Source organism: Arvicanthis niloticus, chromosome 10 (genome assembly GCF_011762505.2).
Source record: "Arvicanthis niloticus isolate mArvNil1 chromosome 10, mArvNil1.pat.X, whole genome shotgun sequence".
NCBI classification, from domain to species: Eukaryota; Metazoa; Chordata; class Mammalia; order Rodentia; family Muridae; genus Arvicanthis; species Arvicanthis niloticus.
The window spans coordinates 30,831,085-30,842,375 of NC_047667.1; the positions used below are offsets into that span (position 1 = coordinate 30,831,085).

Below are 11,291 nucleotides of genomic sequence, written 5' to 3' on the forward strand. Positions count from 1 at the left end.
CACATAATTGGATACTTCTCTACTTTGTACACAATCATTCCCACCCTTGACAGAAAGGCTGCTTCTGAACTTCCCATGTGGTGACACAGTGCTACAGTCCTGATGCTAACAAAAGAGTAGAGATGTCTCAGTGATTTAAGTTGAAAGCAGGAAACTGGTATACAGCTCTTGCACCCAGCATCAGGAATGTACAAATGTCTTTATTCAAAAATACAAAATAAGTTATCTGTAGGTATGGACAATAACAGCTGTAAACCATTATGTATTGTCAAAGGAAACCAGAAACTGATGGTTACAGGGATCAGCCAGTCTTCTCTTCAGTCATTTTCTTCAGGTGACTTTTCTGAAGTTATTGGTGTGGCACCTGCCTTGAGCTTCCTGTCACAGTTCATTGATAAGGGCAAAACACTATTTAGGAGTTAGAACTTGCCACCTCCCATACCCCCTCCCATTCCACCCATTGCATCCATTCCAGGGTCCTTCTCTTCTTTAGGAATTTCTGTCACTACAGCTTCGGCTGTAGTTAGCAAGGAGGCCACCCCAACAGCATCATGTAAAGCAGTTCTTACAACCTTTGTTGGATCAATGATTCCCTTTTCCACGATGTTCACAAAATCTCCAAGCATGGCGTCATAACCGGCTTCTGAAGAACTTTGCAGAATATTTGCAACTACTAAAGATCCTTCAACACCTGCATTCTTAGCAATAGTCATTGCAGGAATTTTAAGTGCTCTTTTAATAATTTCTATACCTATTTTCTGATCTTCATTAGCGGGCTTTAATGAATCTAAGGCTGGGGTGTACCGTAGTAGAGAGCAACCCCCCCACCCCCAGAACAATGCCTTCTTCAACAGCTGCTCTTGTAGCATTGAAACACTCTGTAACTCTGTCTTTCTTCTCATTCACTTCAACATCACTTGTCCCTCCAACATTCAACACAGCTACTGCATCTGAAAGTTCAGCAAGTCCTTCATTCAACTTTTCCTTTTCATATTCACTAGTTGTGATGTCTAGCTGTTCAGTGATTTCTTGAATACGGTTTTCAATGTGAGCTTTCTCACCTTTTTCTTTCAAAAGCATGGCATCATCTTTGGTGACAATGACCTCTCCAACTTTTCCTAAGTCATGAAATTGAACATCTTCAAGATTTAGACTCAACCCTTCTTCTCCAAACACCACACCCCCAGTAGCAATAGCCATATCTTCAAGCTGGTTCTTCTGATTGTCCCCAAACCCTGGAGCTTTGACTGCTACAACCTGAAGACCAACTTTTAGCCTGTTCAAAACCAGTGTGCTTACAGCTTCTCTGTCAACATCTTCAGCAATTATGACCAAAGGCTTCCGGTGAGCGTTAGCAATCTCAAGAGCAGGTACAATGGACTGAACACTAGAAATTTTCTTTTTACTCAACAAAACATAGGCATCGTGGAATTCACATTTTTGACCTTTTGATGTGTTAATAAAATACAGGGAAGTATATTCTCTATCAAACTTCATGCCTTCAATAATTTCTAGCTCATCATTCAGAGTTTTTCCATCCTTCATTGTGATGACACCCTTTCTTCCAACTTTTTTCATTGCCATCAGAAATGATGTTCCCAGTGTCTTTGTCTTCATTTGCAGAAATTGTAGCAACCTGAGCAATTTCTTCAGGGGTTGTCACAGGTTTAGATTGTTTCTTAAATTCAGCAATTACAACACCGACAGCCAACATCATACCTCTCCGAATTTCCACTGGATTAGCCTCCTTGCTGATCTTCTCAAAGCCCTCCTTGGCAATAGACCTTGCCAGAACATCCTGAACAAGTTTAGCTCCAATATTTTTGTATTTATCCTTTAAATCACTTTACGACAGTGACCCCATATTTTGTTACTTTGGGACTTCCTCAATTCTCTTCAATAATCACTGTTCCTCTCTTTGGCCCCATTGTAACAGCTTCAGCATCGGCCAAAAGGTCTACACCTTGAAGCAGTAAGACTCTCGCATCTGCACCAAATTTTACATCTTTGGCATAGGCCCAAGTGAGATGAGAAGCCAGTGCCTGGGACACTGGTCTCATCTGGTGAAGGACTGTGGGTAGTCAAAGCATTTCTGTGGGGCTGCCTCAAGAGAGCTCAAGGCGAGGCAGGCCATCTATGGCCAGTGACAGGGGATTGCCAGTTTTAATTCAAATCTTGTATAACTCCTAACAATTATTCCAGCATGTTTAGAATTTTATGATCTTAATGGGATGCCTTAAGGACAGCAGGGCTTGGTCAAACTAGAATTAAATGTATCATTAAATTTCTATAATAAATTTTAATAACATGATTCCTTTTATGATTGCATGGATAATATGTGGAAAATTAAATATTTATTTTACTCTCCATTAGCTCTGAGTCTGAGCAGTTCAGGTCTATTCCATTTGACATTTGAAACTACAAATATATCAACTCACCTGCAGTCCTGACTGCTCTTTAGAGCTTCAAAATATTTTTTTAAAAATCACATAAAGTTGCAAATATCAATATTCATAAAATATGACATAATGATATGGCAGAATATTAACTATCTGAAAATGAATCCCAGTCATAGTAATAGTGAAATGAGCATGTTTTAAAAACAAGATAATCAATTTTTATAGATCATACAGTAAAGTACATATATGGTATGATTCTATTAATATGAAAGGTTCATAAATAAATCCAAACATAGATTGGTAGTAGTTAATCCTCATGGAAAGGTGAACCAGGAGCGCAATTAATGTTAGGATTTATTTGGGTAGAATGAGCACCTTGAAGAACTAACAGAATTAATGGACTTAAAAGTCATATATCAGTTCATTTATTTTCATGTTTGAGATGAGAAGCAATGCATTTATACATTTGTCCCTAATTCTTGCCATTAAATTACTTTTTGTTGTATTATAATCAAAAAAATTAATCTTTCCTGTTTTTTCAGGAATATATTCCATTTTATTTCTTTCATATTCATGAGCAATTTGAGTAAATCTTTTTAAACCTGAAATTAAATTTTATTTTCAACTTACCAAAAGGACATTTTTATAGAAACTGTAAAATAAATTTCTGTATATTAATCATGTTACATACCTTAATAAAATAATAGAAAAGTAACTTTTTAAACAAAGTTTTGTTTCTTATTATCATTGTATAAATTAATTATATAATTAGTCCTTTAGAATATTAGGCATTATTGATGCATAATCAGGCTTTGCAACTTTATTCAAATTTATATATTTTAAGACTGCTATGTAAAGATATATTTATTATGATTCCTTAGAAAATTTCTTTGTATTATTTCTTTTGAGTTAAAGTGAGCTATAAGGCATAGTTTATAAATATTACAATATTTCATATAAATGCATTAAAGTCAATTTTGTGTCTCACTTCTTTGAATATTCACCATGAATAGGTTAGTTATATTTGCTGAATATTTATTTTAATTATTTTACAGGAATTATGGAAACCTTTCTTTTTTGTTTTTAGTGAAAACATATAAACCTTTCTTATGTGACACATAAGATTAATATCTGCCTCTATATAGAACAAACAGAGGGAGAAAGAGAATATGAGAAAGAAAAAATTAAATCAGAATATAAATGACTAGGGAATTTTTTTTGTTTTGTTTTTTGTTTTGTTTTTGTTTTTTTTCGAGACAGGGTTTCTCTGTGTGGCCCTGGCTGTCCTGGAACTCACTCTGTAGACCAGGCTGGCCTCGAACTCAGAAATCTGCCTGCCTCTGTCTCCCAAGTGCTGGGATTAAAGGCATGTGCCACCATTGCCCGGCAACTAGGGAATTTTTAAAAAAATAAAATATTTGGAAATACCTATAATTGAAAACTTAATTAGGCTTTTAATTTATTCTCTCTTATGCTAGTGCAGGATTCTGGAATATAGTTCATGGATTATAGATGGGTGTGCTGGAGAACTATTTATAACAGGAATGGCAAACACGTGATGGAGTAAATTAATTCACCCAGATATTTAATTTTATGGTATTTTACATGGATAAAATTGATTTTATGTGTTTACTAGATGTTTCATATGTGCTTTCATTAGTAGATATTTTTTCACTGTTGATTCCTCAATATACAATGTATATATTTCGTCTATTAATATTTTTGAGTAGATAACATAATAAACAACCAATTTTAAATTATGATGTGAATAAAATTGTAAATTTAAGCAGAGTTGTTTTAGGAAAATGAAATAAATCTGTGTAATGAAATTGTGGGTGACAGTCTTTGTCTTATGAAAATGCATGCTTAAATATGAAAATTAATTAAAAATAGGAAAACAAATATTTTGGTGAGAATTTTATTAATATATGACAACAATATTTGTAAAGAATGAAGATAATCTACAATTAAAAGTTAATACCAGATTTACTACTGATCTCCTATTTCAAAGAAATAATAATTACATGTTTTAAGACACTAAAGGTCTAGAAGAATTTGTAGTTCAGTAAAGAACTTGCCCAACAAGCATTGAAGAATTAAGATAGTAAATAAACATTTTTAAAAAGCCAGACACGTCAACCTCTGGCACACACACACTTGCACCAAGTGTATGCATCCTCTCACCAACTACATTTCACAATAAATACATAAACAGAAATGTAAGAAATAATTTTCAAAATGTGAAAGAAGTGTCATTATCCTGAAAGGAAAAATTTCAATGGATATATTTTTACTATTTGCATATATCAAAAAATTTAAAAACCTGCAAGCCTTTACTATAGGTTTATTTAGTAGTAAATGCTCACAAAATCACATAACATGGCCTGAAGCAAAGCAATGAAGGTGAAATACATGGTTGCGTTTTGAGGCTTTAATAAAAAAGAAAGTTCTGGCAAGTGAGAGATGTTATCACCGTATTCTAAAGTTCCATTTAAATAACTACAGAAATATGCTGAGTAAAAGAAGTCTGATCATTGTACGTCACTTCCTAAAGAGCATTATTACTTAAATCATATGAGCTCACTCTTCTGGTAAATACAAGGGATGACATAGATACCTGGTGCTATTCACTGACAGAATTTTAAATGTGCTGAGCTTAATGGTCTATATCATCATAAAAACTCACAACTTTTGAATAGTTCATTCATTTTCTATTGCTTTAAACCATGCTTTAGATTATGATTAAAACTTACAAATAATAAAACAAAATTTAAGATGTTTCTAACTCGGATTTTTAAAAATATTTTTTTAAATATTAGACTAAATATTCTTTAGGGGAAGCATTATTTGAATTTGGTAATGTTATAATTACCTAATAACCAAAACATCATTCTCTTTAGATAAAGGAATATATATGAATCATCAACAAGAATGGTACTCCTGATCGATGGCGTCCTAATGATTGAAAGTCTGTTTCAACTGTAGCCAGGATTTAACTCATAGTTTTCACGTGTCTATGTGAAAAAAAAAATCCCACAATGTAATAAATCCTCTACTGAATGTCATATCATTGTTGTGAGAATGTCATTCACTCCAGACACACTAGGTTCATAACGAAAAATGTTTGTACTGTATAACAAAGAACAATTATTTTGTCATCTTTTGGTTATCATTAAGAATATTATAAAACCTAGATCTCATTTGGAATCCCTCTCAGTTTAGGAGAAAATACAGCCATGTCATTTGATGAAAATCGATGCCAAATGTTCTTTGAAATGTGGTGTTATTATCAGTTCGTAGGCATAGAAATACTGTCATTATCTAATAGTATGATGGTTTGCAGATCCTAAAGTGCCTGAAAAAAAAAATGTTTTATTACAAGGAACAGATAGGCCAACTTTAAAGAAAAATCATCTCTATATTATAAAACCATTTTTCCTAACATTCAACTGGGAAAGAAGACCTAAAAACCTTTCAGTTCAAGGTCATCAGAGTCAAAAAGCCAGAGTTGCAAAAAATCGAATCAAAGATAAGTGCTTGAAAGAAGCAAGGTGAATATTGTCTTGAGGAACTGACTCAAATAGAAAACTGCTATTTGTAGTTTACTTTCATGTGGTGAGCAGATGGTAAAGTATTTGGGGCAATGTTGCTGGCAAAAGTTACAAAGAATATGGGCTTCTCTTAGGCTACTGTTTTGTACTCAGAGTTCCCCAATCTCCCCTGGTGACTTTGAAAGGGATTACGTATTCTGTAGACATTTTTCCTCTTCTCATTTTCTGTTTAGCACAGTTAGCCTTGTCTTGATATACTGTCATGTCTCTGCCTTATTAGCTGCAGTTTGCAATATCTCAGTGACAAAAGAGGCTGTATGATGATAAAGGATATCAGGACAGTGGAAATAATCATCAGAAATCTATATATTTGGTGATTTATTTTATACAGTTTCAGCAGACAAATTAGATTTGATTTCAAAAGAAAACAACAATGACTTTCAAACTTTTCAATTTTAATACATAGATAATAACTAGACAGAGGTAAAACATAATGACTGGATACAGCTATAGGAATAACTGGATGTAGCTTTTGTATGGAGATAATCCATTATCATAAATTGTGATAATTATTTGTTCTAATCAGAGAATTAGAATTTTTTCAGGAAATATACCATATCACACACAAAGAGAGGCCATAGTTAAGAACAATTTACTGAAAGAAAATCTGCATTCTTCTGTCAAGTCATGTTTGGAATTCTAACACTAATATGAACACTAATGCTCTTTCAACATGTCTATGAAGAACTAAGGAGTCAGAGGGTGAGGAAAAGAACTATCTCAGTGAGAGATTCTTCTGAGCCTCTTGGATATTTATTCTAAATAAACCTTTGCTTACTAGTAGTACCCAAAGAGTAAGAGTAATGGGCTTCAGAGGATGTCTGCTCACATGCATAGATCCTATGCAGGTATAAAACTCACTTTCTCTGCTCTTTGTATTCTCCTATTTTCAGTACAGTTTTCTATTCACAAAAATATTGAGCAGATATACATAAAGATCCTTATAAACATCCCACTTCCTTCATCTCCCAGAAAGTTCCTTCACTACTACAGCATGATTTATATAACAATGGTGTGGTACCATTGTTATATAAAAAGAAATAGTGTTGATATTGTTAAAGTCAAGAGTTTAAGTATAACTATTTGCATTGCACATGTTGGTAGATTATTACAAATATGCAATGACACATATCCACCAAACAGTCCTCTTCTTGGATTTGTGTTCCTTTTCACTTTCCCAGATTCTACAAATGACAGAAACACAATTCTTGTGTCTGTAGAACTGGCTTATTTTGCATTACCAGATAATCTGTAATTATATTAAATTTCTTACAAAAATACAATGTTTCTTTCTTCCTTATGACCAAGTAATATAAACATGTCTATATATCTCACATTTTATTGATTAATCATTGATAGATAACAAGTGCACTCTTGGAGATAATTTCGGGATTATCATATTTTTCTGTACAGAACTCAAGTAAATGGTGACTCTGATTCATAAAGTGTACATGCATCAATCTTTGTAGCTAGATCACATGCTATTCTCATGTTTAGTCTTTTGATAGAACTCTACATTTTTTCTTAGTGGGTGCACTAATTTATATATCTATGAGCCATTTCTACCAATGAAGACTAATTTTCTCTATGAAATGATCCACATGAGAATGTTATTGACATTGTTAAGTTAATTAAATTTTTCAAGATTTTTAATTGATGGCCAGATCAAGAGTGGACATCTGTCTCATGGAGCCAATGCTTATGGATACATTGTTTGGAAAGGCAAAACTCTCAAAGCCATGATTTACATCTCTATTAGATGAGGGTTAGAGTAGCTTTAAAACTTTCAAACCTAGCAGTACATAGTAATTATTTTAAGTTTAACATGTTGATTGTTTTTTTTATTTACATATTTTACTATTTTAGTTCAATTTAAGTATTTTGGTTAATTAATCAGGATCATGGTGAAGGCCATTGGAATCTAAAAATATGCTGCCAAGGCAGATGTGACCATTAAGGTGAGGTAATAGAAGGCTGAGAACTGTTAGCTGACACAAAGTGGAGTCATAGCAGGATGCTGTTATATTAGTCATTTTACTTCTTGTTTATGTTTTCATACTTTTAACATCTATTGTTATGTTCTTGCTCCTGTGGTAAGATATAAACTCTGGATTTTGGTTCATAATTCTGTGATGATAAAATACATTGAAATCTTTCATTAGTTTATTGGCCATTTGTACTTACTCATTTGAACATGCCTGTTGTCCATTTAGTGATCTGGGTCTTTGCTTTTTGTTTGTTTAAATTTTCAAGTGTTTTATATATTTAAGACGTCAGTCCTTCAGTAAATTGTTAAAAAGTAGTTTTTTACACAGTTGGTAGGTTATTTCCATGTGATACTTTATATTATTTTCTTGCATTTTAATTAAATATTTTATATGATATAGTTGGCTACATTTTCTATCCCCATAACTCCCCTAAGATCCCCCGTTCCCTACCCACTCAACTTCCTTCTCTCTGTTTATCTCTTGGTCTCTGTCTGTCTCTCTGTCTGTCTCTCAGTCTCTCTTTGTCTCTCTCTCTTGTCTCTATTTCTGTCTCTAAGTGTGTCTGTCTCTATCTCTCTGTCTCTCTGTGTCTCTCTATCTCACTCTCTTTCTCCACCAAAAAATAAAATTCAATGCAAACAAAACTCAGTAAGATGGAGAGTACCAAAACAAAATACTATATTGCCACATACACATACATAACAAGCAATACTTTTGTTTTGCTCAATTATTCCTGGGCATGGAGCCTGCTTTGGAGAAATTTAGATATGCCTTGTGAGATTCCATTGTAGACAATTCATAATCCTATTCCCAGAAGGTATCCATTGAAAATAGCTTCTTAGCTAAAGTAGGAATTTGTGTCTACTCTCAGTGTTAGATTTTTGTCAGGTCTTGTATGTGTTGTGAAAGTTTCTGTGATTTCTTATGTGTATCAGCACTGATATATATGGGAAACACTTTCCTTGGAGTCATTCATCACTAGGGTCCTTAGTCTTTCCACCTTTTCTTCGTCATAGATCCCTGAACCATGAGGGAAAGGGTTTCATGGAGATCTATTATTTATGACTAAGTTCTCTAAAGTCTCTCACTCTCTTACATTTTTCAGTTGTGAAGCTCTGTGTTAGCTATCGGATAATGCAAGAAGAATCTTCTCTTATGTGGGCTGAGTGAGTGATGTACTGATTTATTGATATATGAGTATGTCATTTGAAGTCATTGTATTGCTATGTTCCCTCATCAGAAATACACTTGTAGGTTTTCTTCTAGGTCCATGAGCTGTTTGGTCTCATATTCTTGGTCACTTGTCTTTGTCAGGTATTGTTTTCATCTCATGAAGCTGTCCTTAAATCCAATTAAAGAGTAGTTGGTTACTCATATAGCATTTGTGAAACAGTTGTACCATTACATCGGTACAGGTAAATCACTGTTGTTGGTCACAGGCTTTGTAAGTAGGTGAGAGAGATTCATTATTACTTTTGTCCTCTGGAAATGTGCAAAGTATCTTTCTAAAATATAAAAACTAGTTAGCAGAAGTGAAACACCTAACTGTAAAACAGTTTGGTTTCTCCATATTTGAAACTACAATAAAGTAGTGTCTTCAACAATAGAGCCTTACTACCAGGTTATGGGAGTAACCAATATTCTTAGCAATAGCCTGTTGAGCTTAGAGAAAGTTCTCAAGGGACCTATTCATTGTCTACCAACTCTAAAAAAATAGGACGTATTCTAGGTACTGAGAGTTTTACTTCACAGAATAAAACTTATAGACAGGACCCATGTTATGGTGACTTCATTCAAATTCCATATATATATATATATATATATATATATATATATATATATATATGTGTGTGTGTGTGTGTGTGTGTGTGTGTGTGTGTGTATGGAAGCCTCTATAACAGTAAGTTTGTCTTATTTTTTTTTCTTGAAAAGGCCTGTCATGGTTTTTGTACATCTTCAAATTCCCACAATTAATCTGATTTTACATATTCCTTTTCAACTTAATCTTTCTATTGTATTCCCTTCTTTTCATCCATAAAATTATTCTTTTTTTTCCTTATACATCAGTAGCTTTTCTATATATAAATAGAAAATAAGGGGGAAGAGAAATAAGGGAAATAATATATTATAAATTAGAGTAAATAAATAAATAAATAAACTGACCAGACAGGTATAAGACTTCTACAATAAAATTTTTAAGATGTTGAAGAAAAAGTTAAAGAAGACAATAGAAATTGAAAAGATCTTTTATGCTCATAGATAAATAGGATTGGTTTTGTGCAAATGGTAGCCTGATAGCCTGAATCTCTAGAGAGAAAAATCAGGATATAGTAAATCATTGACATAAAAAAAAGACTTTCTAAATAGAGTACCAGTAGAAAAAATTAATAAATAAAATGTCAGGAAGATAAAATGCTTCTGTACAGCGAGTGACATGGTAATTTGAGCTAAGCAGAAGCTTATATAATGAGAAAGAATTCTAAAAAATTTTGTATCTGATAGAGCTTTAATATTTTCAATAAATAACTAAAAAAATCAGAACATCAAAAAAAAACAAATAACACTTTTAAATGGTTTATAAGATTAAACAAAGTTCTCAAAAAAACCACAGATGGTTGAGAAACACTATAAAATAATTCAACATTCTTAGTGATCAGGGAATGAGAAATAGAACTATATTGCAAGTTCATCTTGGGCCAGTCAAAATGACTGAGATCAATAAATAAAAACCCATGCTGACAAGTTTATAGGGAAAGGGGAATACTTATTCATTTCTGGCAGGAATGAAACTTGCACAGTCACTATGAAAATAAGTTAGAGTTTACTTTAAAAAATATGAAAATCAATCTACCTCAAGATACAATTACCACTCTTGGGTTCATACCAAATGGACTTTACCTCTTATGATAGAGCTACTTGCTCATCCATGTCCATTGCTTATGTATTCATAATAGCCAGAATTTAGAAACAATCTAGATATATATCTACTATGAATGGGTAATAAAAATATAGGACATATACACAATGGAAAAGAATCTGCTATCAGAAAGATGATATTATGAAGTTTATAGGTAAATGAACAGGCTAGAAACAATCTTCCTGAGTAAAAATACCCAGACACCCAAAGACCAATATCACATGCTTTCTCTTTTGTGTTAATTTCAGCTTTTGGACTTTCAATATGTGTGCTTCAATATGATTATTTCTTTTGCTATATGGATTATGTTGTCCTAATTTTACAAGGTATAAAAATGATTTTGTTGCAAGAAATCAGTATTTTTGAATCTTAATCA

At 32.9% G+C, this 11,291-nt stretch overlaps 1 pseudogene; it reads right to left on the minus strand.

The window, feature by feature from the left end:
• Positions 1-419: 419 nt before the first annotated feature.
• Positions 420-2,090, minus strand: LOC117716515 (60 kDa heat shock protein, mitochondrial pseudogene; annotated as a pseudogene).
• Positions 2,091-11,291: the final 9,201 nt, after the last annotated feature.